Source organism: Pygoscelis adeliae, unplaced genomic scaffold, assembly GCF_000699105.1.
Source record: "Pygoscelis adeliae isolate BGI_AS28 unplaced genomic scaffold, ASM69910v1 Scaffold135, whole genome shotgun sequence".
NCBI classification, from domain to species: domain Eukaryota; kingdom Metazoa; phylum Chordata; class Aves; order Sphenisciformes; family Spheniscidae; genus Pygoscelis; species Pygoscelis adeliae.
In genome coordinates this window covers 1,578,969-1,591,821 of record NW_008824908.1, presented here as the reverse complement: position 1 = coordinate 1,591,821, position 12,853 = coordinate 1,578,969, and positions in this window count along the sequence as shown.

Here is a 12,853-nt window from a genome sequence, read left to right as displayed (position 1 = left end):
TCACTCAGAACTGCCGGGTTATATCTCATTTTAGTTGGCATGATAAAGTGAAGAAACGTACTGGGATTTTTAACAGAATGGGAGCTTAGTAACTGTTAAACGTTGCACAGCTCTTGTCCCAGATTTTGGGTTTTTTAATTGTTATTATAGAGTGGTGTATTTCACTTGCCAATTAGCATAAACTCACCTTCAGGTTGCCTGAAGACTCTGTAGCGTTCTTCTCCGCTGTCTCTCCTGAGCGTGGAGGACTTCTTCAAGACATGGGGTTATTTCTGCTGAGCCAACAGGCTGATACTCTTAGCTGCACCGAGAGTATAAAATTGTCTGTTACGAGTGGGAAACAATGAGTGGGCAGAAGTAAAGCAGTTTCTTATAGGAGCGGTCAGCCTCAGGAGGAACAAGACTGATGGCTGGTATTAACAGCAAAGATAAACCCAAGGTGGGGTGCCAAGTATTATACAACTCGCACGACATGCATTTGGTAGCCCTGTCCCAAAGGCCACCCGAGAGCTCATATATCTCGCTGGGCTGTGGGCAGGTGGCTGCAGTTTTTCTCCTGCCACACATTCCCAGCGGGCAGAGGTTTTGAACAGGTAACATTTTGTCTTTGTTTAGTTGCATTGTCCTTCAAAAAACAGCCCAGGAGTCAATTGTAATTTCGGGCTGGGAGACATCCAACACGAAGTGGAGAGAGACTGGGGAGAAACAGGTAAAACAAGTAAAAACATCCCAAGTTTAGTTATGCCACAGGCTAATATTCAAGAGGGTAGGCAGAAGTGTTACATTCCTTCAATATCAGGTGTATGCATTAAACAGCCTAATCTAGTAGGTGGCTGTTCAAGACCTTAAGGTTGGGTGGAAGTTGCTGTTTGTTTTGAAAAGGAATGATGTATCACTCAGGGAGAATTGAGTCCTATTTATTTATTTGTTTTAATTTTATTTATTTTTATTTTTTGTTTATTTATTAAGTGTTAATTTTCTGTGGTCCTGAAGTCTAACCTGTCCCTGAGAAGCCTTGTGCTATGCGATTTCTTTTTACTTGCCTCCTGATCATGAACTATGCTCATATGATGAAACACCAAACATCTCTTTGTTGTCAGCCATGACAAAACCACTCACAGCTTATATACTGAGTGTTGAACTCCTATGACAAACTTTTCTGTTCACAATCAATCTACGTGATGAACAAGCCCATGGAACACACTGTAAGTTAAAGAAAAAAGGAAAAGAATAAATGAATCCAACTCTCTCACTGCTTAGAGTCCTTCCCAAAGCAGACAAAGCCTGAAATATGCAATGAAGTTCCCGCAAAATGCATCACACAGGCATACATCTACTGCATCATACGTTTGTATAGCATGTAACAGTAGTTCAGTAAGCCCTAATCATGAACCATGACAAGCCACTCCAATCAGCATGATATAAATGGAAAAATTTACACTATGCCTGTGCAATCACTCTGAGAAACTTCTCAGAAGTAACAACAAGTGCTTACAACTATCTTCCCCACAACTTAAATTAAAGGAATGTAATTTTGCTGTGCTTATAAAATGATGTTAACCTAGTTTTTAGGAGTCAAATATGTAAATGGTGAATATGAATACGATATGTACAAGAAGCCATGGGCAAATGAGTCAGCCCTCAGGAATTTCTGCTTATTCTGTATCTCAAACCCTAAAACTCGTCTGTTCTTGCAAGTGAAAGTATTTCGTTTAGTATTGACGTGCCTTTGTTTCACGTCCCAGAAGATGGCAGTAGTCCCACAGTATTTCACGTTCAGTAAGCCCTAATCATGAACCATGACAAGCCACTCCAATCAGCATGATATAAATGGAAAAATTTACACTATGCCTGTGCAATCACTCTGAGAAACTTCTCAGAAGTAGAATGCAACAAGTGCTTACAACTATCTTCCCCACAACTTAAATTAAAGGAATGTAATTTTGCTGTGCTTATAAAATGATGTTAACCTAGTTTTTAGGAGTCAAATATGTAAATGGTGAATATGAATACGATATGTACAAGAAGCCATGGGCAAATGAGTCAGCCCTCAGGAATTTCTGCTTATTCTGTATCTCAAACCCTAAAACTCGTCTGTTCTTGCAAGTGAAAGTATTTCGTTTAGTATTGACGTGCCTTTGTTTCACGTCCCAGAAGATGGCAGTAGTCCCACAGTATTTCACGGATATATAGCAGCAGTTTCCTCTCCAGACTGGGTGTGGTTTTTTAACAGCTAACTTTCTCTATTGTACCACTTAAGGAGGAAATCTTCATTAGCATTACTTTGGTGCTAACATACAGTTTGTACCTGAGTTTTTTTTAGCACCTATTCACAGTTTGTTTGGTTTTTTAAATTCTACATAAAACTAAAATGAAAATAAAAACATTTGTATTAAAATGCCTTATTAAAGGCCACCTAAAAAGACACGCAATACTATGTATTTACTACTTGACTCTAGGGAGATATTAAAATTTGTTCTGTCTCAGATTGGAGAGCAGAAATTTGTGCTGTCAGTTCAAGCTTGAGCTAAGGCATTTTTAAGCCAATGATAGCTAAAGCTAGTTTAATTGCAGCCCAGAGCAATGAGAAAACAACCACTTGAGCACGTTATCTGTGTCTGCTGTTGCATAAACTGAGGTACAGAGGAAAGCTTTTCTATTTTCATATTCGTGTTGCTATTTCTCCATTTCATTAGAAATCTTGTATATGGCATTCTCTTAGATCCCATAAAGTGGAACTGTAACACAGTAAAAGCATTAGCTTCTCTTTTTGAAAAAAGTCTATCATACCGTGGTTGCAGAGGAAATTGAAGATCTGAAGCTTCAGAACAAATCCCGTATGGGAGGTCACAAGAACATGGATGGATTCTTTCCAACAGACACCGCCTGCTGCATTTATGGCCTCTTGCTTACTGTGGAAGTTCCTGAGTTGCATAGGCATTACTCAGTTCAAAATACTGTATCCGGTGTGTCAAAACCTCGACGACACCTGCCTGTGCATGTTTCACAGAGACTATGCCCCGTCTCTTTGTGTGCATCTTCTCAGTACTTTGCTCAAGAAAGACTTGAGTTAGATTGGGACTTTTGGATCTTACTTGATTAAAAGTAATACATTACTTGAGTACCATCTTCAGTATTTTTGAAGGTCAGTTTCTCCCCAGGTGTCTTTCAGAGTCTCTAGTTTCTGTTTTTTTAATCAAGGAGCCAGCAATTCATTGCATTGTGATGAATACATTTTCCCCCTGTTCACTGTGTGAACTGTAGCGTACATTAGAGCTATTCTGAGGACAATAGATGAATTGTAAAGCAGCATTTGTGAAATTACCATGGTGAAATCCTAGCAAGTTCTTCCTTGACTGCTTCTCCTCCTCTTTCTCCGTTCTCTGAACTCAGTTGAGTTCCTGTCTTGATGACTTGAGACTACTTCAAGGATGAGTAAAGAATGATTTAATAAAACAATAATCGCTCTTGACCCTGTTTTTGAGGGAAAAAGAAAAATGTGTTCAGAATAATTCCAAATCCTTCCCCTGTACTTCAGCTGCCAGGAGCTGAATACATCTTCATTATCTTTGGAAAAATGACTGAACGGTCCAATTTCCCTCTCCAAACCCTTTTGAATGTCTACCGCAGTACTGAACTAAAATAGGGACGATACAAGGCATTAGAGACCTGTGCAAAATCATGGGGAACCCTTTGAGAGCCCAGTTTCAAAAGTCTAAAAGCTTCAGGTCCCTAAACTATTGCCAACGGGTGAGGATGGTCTGGTGGAAGATGAGTTTGCACCCTGTGCCTGTGACAATCTGTAATTAACTTCATTAATCACCATTTTTAAAGTAAGCTGAAACTTAAATGATTCAGGGTCAGAAGATGATGGTGACTGGTTTAACTGGGACTTGTAAGCATCTGCAGAGCAACTGAATGTGGTCCTGTGGCTCTGGCATGAAGAGAGCTGCTGCATGTGTAAGGTGGCAGTTTAGATGACAGTAAAGGCATTGCCTCCTATTACAAAGCTGCTTAAGAAAGAAATGAGTACAACAGGATTGCAGCAAGGGAAAACCGTTTAGGTGTTCACTCATGTATTTAGAAGAACTAATGAAGGCTCTACAGCAGCACAAGACTTTTGGTCTAATCATTTTCATGTAGCACTGCTTTACAACAGAAGAGACTGCTGAAGTCCAGATTCACACCCGTCAGGCTGTTTTCAGGCAGAGTGAAGTTCAGCTCCAACAGACCTGGCAGTGGGAAGGGACGAACAGAGTCAGGCTGCAATCTCGGCAAATACAGAGCCAGAGCATTAAGCCTTTGTTCCCGGGGGTGAACATATACATATATTATCCACTGCACTGTGCCTCCGTGCACAGTGGGTGGAGCAAGTAGTAAAACAATAGAGTTTTTTAAGCATTTGTTGCTAGTGTAACAGGTGAATAATAGCTGAAGTTTCCTTTAGTGCCTTATGAACAGAAAAAGGAAACTATCCTTTTGTGAGGATGCAGGGAGCTACAGAGCAGTTTTGGTCCCCAGGAAGGTTGTGGAGAAAATCCTCCTGGAAGCCATGTACAAGCACAAGAAGGAAAAGAAAATGATTGGGAACAACCAGCTTGCATTCACTAAAGGCAAGTTGGATCTAACCAACCTGATGAGCTTCTATGAAGATGTGACTGGTTCTGTTGACTAGAGGACAGGAGTGGCTGTTTTCTCACCTTGACTATACCAATGCTTTTTACAGATTCACACAGTAACCTTACAACCAAATTGCTGAAATATGGTTTTGATAGGTGGATGGAAAATTGGCCGGCCTGCCAGGTTCCAAGGGTTGCAGCCAGTGGTATGAATTCCCACCAGCAGCCCGTCCCTAGTGGCATCCCTCAGGGGTTAATACTGGCACCAGTACTTTAAACATCTTTATTAAGAACCTGGACAATGGGATGTAGCACAACCTCAGCATATTCACAGATACCAAACTGCAGGCAGCAGTTGATAGGCAGGAGAGCAAGGCTGATGTATAAAGAGATAAATCTCACAAGAAATCTCAAAAGCTACTGCAAGGTCCTACATCTGGGACAGACTAATCCCATGCAACAGAACAGGCTGGGGGCAGCTGGCTGGACAGCAATTTCACAGAAGAGGTCCTGGCTGACAGCAAGTTGAACATGAGCCAAGTGTGCCCTTGCAGCAATGAAAGCCAGCTGCATCCTGGGCTGTGTCAGCAAGAACATAGCCCTTGTTGCTTGGTAGCTTGCTGCTAGCCCTTGCCATCACTTCCCAAGAGTGGAAGTGGTTCTTCCCCTCTATTAGGCATTTGAGGCCACCTCTGAAGTACCGTATACAGTTTAGGCTCCCCAGACCAAGAAAAACATTGATATACTGGAGCAAGTCCAGTAAGTAGGTGCATTTGATATGACTCCTATGCAATTTCATTTTTATCTAAAATAAATGGATTATGTGGAAGTGCAGCAGAGGTCACTTTGAAACCCTGTGGGAATTAACAGCTAACACCTACCTTTGAATCTAGTTCTATAATAAGGGAAGAATTCTCAGCTGTTTGTAACCATCCTATAACACGCAGAAACTCCAGCATTCTCTGTTAAATGCCTAGGTCTTATTCTTTTTATTGAAAAATTCAAGTACAGTCAAAAATACACCAGTCCGGCCAGTAAGGAAATACGGGGACTCTTAGTTCCTCCTCCACAGCAGGAGTTTAGGGTTTGAAGGTGAAGACCCACACAGTAATATGAGCACAGCACAAGGATAGGGGGAAAGAGAGGCACATCAGGAAAGCCAGATGCTTTCAGCAACAGCAAGCCGGAGGGCACGCTGTGCCTGTTAGGTGGAGTCAAACACCGCGTCACTGTCTGAAGAGTAATGCAATGGCACACTCAGAACTAAAAGCAAAGTGTTTGTGATACACACTTGGGAAGAAATTACAGATATTTACGGTGATGGCTATTATTAAATGCTTTAGTACACATCAAATCACATTCCTCAAGCGTGCCTACAAGAATCCAGCGTTGTGTTTTGTAAATGTCGCAGTTTGGTTAAATGGTTCCGCTTGTACTGCCTTGGCTCGTGAAGCTGGGGGAGGGCTGATACAGGCTTTGTGAAACTCCCATGGGCAAACTAATCTTCTTGCTTGCACATGCTGGTACCTTAGTGCTATTTGCTCTTCTTAAGCAATTTACATTCTGTTTCCCCAGCTATTCCATCGACGTTTAACAAGAATCCTAAGAGAACTATGAAGAAATAGAAATAAAGAAAACATTTTTCTAATAAAGAAACCATTTTCTCAGGTTTGCAGTGAAAGAGAATGTACTTTGTTTCAACAAAGCTCTTTTTTTTACTTTAAGGAGGAATAGTTTAGATTAGCACTCAACATATTAGAACAATTACACTTTTCATATGACAACAGCGGCAATAAAATGTTTGTACCATGTATAACCTGTAAGTAATTATGATGGTTTTAGTACTCCTTATATTTTGTCAGTGCTAAATGTGGCACACTGAATGCTATAGAAAAGAAGTACAGTCTCATGACAGTCTGATGTCCTGAAATGCCTAGTTAAGAGGCCAGACTGACAACAGAAACTGATGGAGCCCAGGGTTGTATACAGATTTAGTGTTAGAGACTGGAACAACAGCTCCTAATTTCATATTCCTATATTAATGCCAGGGCCATGTCTCGGATCTCTTCTAAAAATCTTTTCCTTGGTTTCATAAGGAGCCTTGAACCCACCCTGGAAGGCTCTGGACACAAACTCGAGGCTGAGGGAGCCTCCTAGCATGCTCTGAAGATTATCTGTAAGAACCAAATGAAACTAAGAAAGTGAAGAGAAAGGTGGAAACAGAGAGTTTATGTACCTGAAAACTCAATCCTTACTCACAACCAGTTAGGAAGAAGTCAGATAGCAATGGTTGCCATTTTTAGTGTGTAAAAAAGGATTCTCACAACATTTTCTTTGTACAGACCAAATATTTTAGAGCAACACACTTTTCATTATTTAAGGAAGGTTCTGGCCTAGGGAAGTGCAGAGAAGGGTTTGAAAAAGATGTTCCAAAGAAAGGGTTAAGTAAAGCTAAAAGGCAACCTCTGCTATGTCCTGGCATCTCAGCATTTTCAGGTGACTTGTGATATTGGGGCTCTGACTAGCTATTTTGAAAGCTTGAACTTGGCAGCACTGAATGAAGCAATCTGAATTTGTGTTTGGGACTGAAACCAGAACTTTGGATTTTAATCTTATGGTGCTTATCTCATTTTTCTTTGACTCACCTTCATTTAGAGAACTTAGAGTGAATAAGAAACAACCGATCAAAATCTAACAGGTTTTAACACATGCTTTCAGCTTCTCCCTTAATTTCATAATTTCCCATAATAACCCCTAGGGCTTTTTTGAGAGCCCTGATTCCTGAAATCTATACTAGATGTGAGGAACACTAAATATCGATGTTATTTCCTTCCTAGCACTCTATTCTTTCCCTTAAATGAGCTGGCATCAGCGATAAGTGACAAAACATATTCCCCTTAAAACACATTCACAATAATGCTACAGAAAGTTAAGAAAACTCTTTTCTCCTTTCACTTTTAGCAACCTAGTTAATTTAGAGGTGAAAACGCCCAATTTAAATAATGACATTTTCCCATCTTGCCTTGGATGCTTTCTTTGACCTAGCAGAGTAGCCTTCTCTACTAGGCTACTGCTATAAAGCAGTGAACTAAGATAATGAGGTGGTAAGAGTTGAATTTACACTTATTTTCTGGTTATAAGCACGTGTAGCTTTTTTACATTTCATACGTACTGGAGATAACAATTGCAATATTTTGCTTTTCATAAACAAGAACCTGCCAAGGGAACACTTCTTTCTCATCCTTACCCTCACACTCCCAGATGCAATACATGTTTATAGCAATGAAACAAAAATTATGTGGGAAGCCATGTCAGGTGTAGAAATCAGAGTGAGTTATATTGGCCACAAATCTGAAGGGATTGAAGGTTTCTACTTAACAGCTACTCCAAACCAGGCATTTGCACACTGGTGCATGGGAGAAGATTTTTATTAAGGAAAGTACATGCAAGTGGGTCTGAAACTCATTGACATATGTCCTTCAAAACAATTTCCATTTTGCTTTTCTGAAAGCAATTTTCACAGTGCATGCTAAATTGCTGCAGATAAATATTTCTCTCGAGCCACTTAATTTTTATCTTTGCTTTCACTCTGCTCAAGAAAATGAAGTAAGGCTGACTCATATAATCTATACTCTCCCAAGCAAAGAATTTCTTCTCCACATTTGCCCACCTAATTAAAGCAGCAAAGCAGGTTTAAAGGTGAGGAAAAAGGGGGGATTATCCGGGGCTTCAGACGAGGCAAGTTATCAAATTGCAGCTGGGACACGGGAAAAGGATATTTAATAACTTTGAGGTGGCCTTTCCTTTTTTATCAGCTTAATGCCACCTGTGGCTTTCAATTTTCTTAGCATTGCATCTGTGGTTCAAGGAAAGCACGGTGTAGGACTGCATCTGGCACAATAAACCTTGTAATGTTTTTTTTCTGTGAAGTGACATCAAAGCGGACTGATGTTTTCAGAAACTCATGAGGTTATATTAGCTGTATAATATATGCTTAAAGCAAAAACATAAGTATTAATAGTCAACTGATACTTGAAATTTGTCAGACTAGGAAACAAAAAGTCCCCTAAAGACTACATCATAAAGTGCCATGCAAGCCTGCCGCAGTACGGTGCTGTTGTGAAAGCAATGCAAACACATCAGTGCACGGGACCTCAAACCTGACTTGTCATCTCCTTGTAATCCTGGCCTGACTGCATGGCTCTTCATCAGTCATTTCACTTCCATTTCTCCCACTTTGTCTACATTACCTAGAGAGGTTGTAAATTTTCTTTTAAGTGAAGAAGCTTATTAGAAGGAAGATGTGCTTTTTCTGTAAATTTTTATAGAAAGACAAGTAGCTGATGAAGCTGTCACCACTGATGGGAATTAACTATTTTATGGTGACAAACAACAGAGAGGGTGAAGTGAGAAGAGAGCCAAGAGAAGACTTGAAAGGGATGACAAGTGTTTTATATTTGACATCATGCCTTTGATTTGATAAGACTGCTTGCAAGATTCTATTTCAAGCTGCACTTGTGTGAATTATGGGAATGACGCTTCAGTTTCAGGTTGGATCAGTTACTGAGCAGTGTTGATCAAAACACAGGACAATTATGGGAGCTGGATGCTCTAGTAGCCTGGTATCCATCAAGGCTAACAGCAGTCCTTTTTACTTGTCATCAGCTCTGGTCCTTCTGACTATCTTCTAGCAAGTCATACAAATGGGAATCCTGGACTTGTAACCAGAATCCTCAGACACACTCATTTTTGTTATCTTCTATTTTCATTCTTTTATCCCAATTGTTTTCTACTAAGCAACAGAGTCTCCCATTTTACCTGCATTTACAACTGTGGAAACAAATCTTTCAGTAATTTCTCTGGATTTGGGTGTTTCAACAATACAATGCTAATATTCTCCCCTGAATTGATCCAAGTTAAGTCTTTAGAGAGACCACTTTCAAACTGCGTAGAATACAGCAAGGTCCCGGCACAACAGATTTCAAATAAGCCAAACGAATAAACAGTTTTGTTGTTTAAATGAATGTACCGACATGAACATAGGTTCCTTGATGAAGCTGGGACAAGGAAGGATCTTCTATCACAGACTCAGGCAGAAGTAAACCAAGGCAATCCCAGCACGCAGAGAGCTGGTCGGCAGGCTGATAAAACCCATATGAGATATACACCTTTTCCATGCCACTAATGCCACAAGTACATGCTAAAGTAATCCTAATTTGCTTCTTCCTGGTAAGATGTAAGATGCTTTACTCGTAAATAAATGGCTTTATTTCAAATAAGGTAAAAAGAGAAAGCCACCAAGTGGGCATTAATTGTCATGACAACCAAGCAGCTGTTGGTATGCTAGGTACAACTCCAGCAGTATTCTCAAGCTTCCAGGAGAACCTGTTAAAGCCTACTTTTAGTGCTCATGGACTTTGAAGCTTGAGAACTTCTAGAGCGGTACCTAACATTTCAAGTCTTGCTCATTCGTCACTAAATAACCTTAGGCACAACCATCACAACTCATTTACTGCAGATAAAAACATGACATTGAAAAAGTTGCTAAGTGTTGCTTCAACAAAAGTATAGGTTTAAAAAAGTTTTGTGGTAAAAATAAATTCAGAGTTTATAATAAATACTCAATGGCCGGATCACACATCACATACAACTTTATAATATTTTAGGATCAATTAGATCCAGCGGCAGTTCTCAGCACCCAAGTCAGAGTGAAAACTCTATCCACACCTTGACTGCCTTTATGCCTTCCTTAAAGACAAGTCCCAGGTTTGGAAATAAGTCAGAGAGTCAGGATATATCAGACCCTTATGCTAAGCAGTCTGTAATAGCTGTATTATCTCTGTCTGGCTCTGCATTGTGACAAGTACTCTTTTATCAAGAATTGCATCCAAATCTCTTAATGGGTTTGTCTCCTGTGTGCTTCGTTGTGTGCCATAGCATCAGGAGCCATTTTATCCCCCTCTAACAGGGCTGCCAACCTCAGAACAACATGACCTTGTGCTGGTTAAAGCCTCCCCACATCCTCCGCCCCTGGTCACATCCACTTTTCATTTCAGAGAAATTGAAGACTATTGCTGTAACTGCATCTGGACCAGATTACAGCCGTCAGGATTTCTGATGAGTTCTGTATTTCAGAAAAATTTTTTTATATTCGGTTATTGTAATTCCTTCACCAAATGGAAATTCACAACCAATTACCGCTCCCAAATACATATGTGGCACTCACTGAAACACAAGAGAGCAGATATACTGGAGAGTGCAACCACAGAGAAATACTTCATACAATAGTAGTTTTGTGGAACAAATAGAAATTAAATAATCATCAGGCATAATTTAAATAATCCTCTGCCTTCTACCTGAAAGGAGTACAGATGTGGGCTGTGTTTCTGAAGGAGGAGTGCCTGCACCCCACAGATGAAGGTCTTTGCTTTAAAACTCTTGCATCCTTTGGTCCCGTAACTGCTCCACCACCATCCTGCTTCCCGCTTGGCTGGGTACCGTGACAGCATGGTGGATTGGCAGAAAGGCAACTGTAATTTTTGTGTCACCACTGAGGTGTAATTTGAAGTGCCTAAAAAACGTGCAGTTCGCTTCTAGACCTTTGGTGTGAATTTTTATACCAGCATCAATGACTTTCTTGCTTAAAATTGCATTATTCCTCATAAAAACCAGAGAAACAGATATCTCCTAGAGATACATATACAGGTAGACCAAACATAAGGATGATGTTTGCATGGTGTTCAGTGCATATTTACTGGCTCATTTCTGACATACTGTCAGATCTAAGGCACTTAAGTGCTTTTGACATCAGTGTGAGTGCTATAGAATGACACAGTGATAATAGATTGTAAGTAGCAAAGATTGCTGGCTAGAAAGTGGCCCAAATGCCCGTGTTGCCTGGCTTGAGCTTACGTAAAAGGAAAATGATACCTGAAGATTATTATCAAACAGTAAAAATAAAAGATATTTAACATAAGGTAATATTATAGTCCATTATCATAATTACTCTTGAATGTTAAAAGAACAAAATACAAAAAATATAATTCTGTTACATTGTAATCCAACAGTTCTGAAGAGTAACTATAGCAAAGTAAGTCAACTATATGAAAAGATGATAAAAGCTTATGATAAGGTTGCAAAATTTGAATAATTTTGTGTGCACCCAGCAATTTATATCTAATATATAATTTATATCTATATCACGCTAAGTGATAGAGTTTGGCAAGGGGGAGAGGGTGTGGGTATAAAACTGGATGCTGCTCAGTTAAAGTTTATGAGACCGGATTTTTCTAACTTCCCCCTCTCTGAAAGGATCTCTCGGATGTCTCAGCTGTGTCCTGGCACCATACTCTCAGCATCTCTGCACATCAGCTCCTGAGTTAGCTGAGGTTGAGTGAACTGTGTACTGCAGATCCAGTCCTTCCTCCACGTGACTCACATCGAATTCATCCCAAACGCAGCAAACCCCAGTTAAAGCAGGGGACCAGCCCTTCTGGCCCGCCCTGAATCTTGCTGTGGCCAAAGCCCACAAGGCTGATGCCGCACTCGTCCAGCAGCTCTCCAGGGAATTTGGAGCTTGGTGGCATGTACCCGCAAAAGCCAGGTGATGACTGGGCAAAGCCCAGCCTCAAGCCAAGGCTTCTTCAGTCCTGAAGGACTCAGTAAGCCTCCCAGCCCCAGTCCTGGCTCAGAGGCTTGGGCTCCCCTTAAAAGCCGGAGGCTAGGCTTAAGCTCTGCCTTTAGTGAGCGACTATTTATTATTACTTACGAGAAGCTCCTGCATCCTCAGGCTTACTTAAAGTTTGACATTGTAGCTCTGTAGATTTTAGTATCTTGAAAAGATTGTCAGTGTTAGGGGGTGGTTCGTGCAAGAGAAGTGAAATTAGATTTCTTTTGATTCAGGATATAAACCAAAGTCGAAAGCCTCATTTAGAAGCTACAAAGTAGGATATGAATCAGTGGGTTTGTAGGGGCATGACACTAGTCAAACAATATCCACTGCACAGGTTTTTCTGCTTGTTGGAAGAGCTTTCTTGCAAAGAAAGAAGTTTTCTTGACAATTAAGAGGCCAAGGAGAGGCAAGAGTCATCTTAGCAATGTTTTATGCTTTGCTTTAAGTTTGGAAGTTATTTTTTTCGAAAATTACTTTTTCTCAAATGCGAGGTTTCAGCCTAGCCTGGACTAATTCATGTACCATTACTTGAATTCAGAGCTCTATCAGCTTTCATTATGTA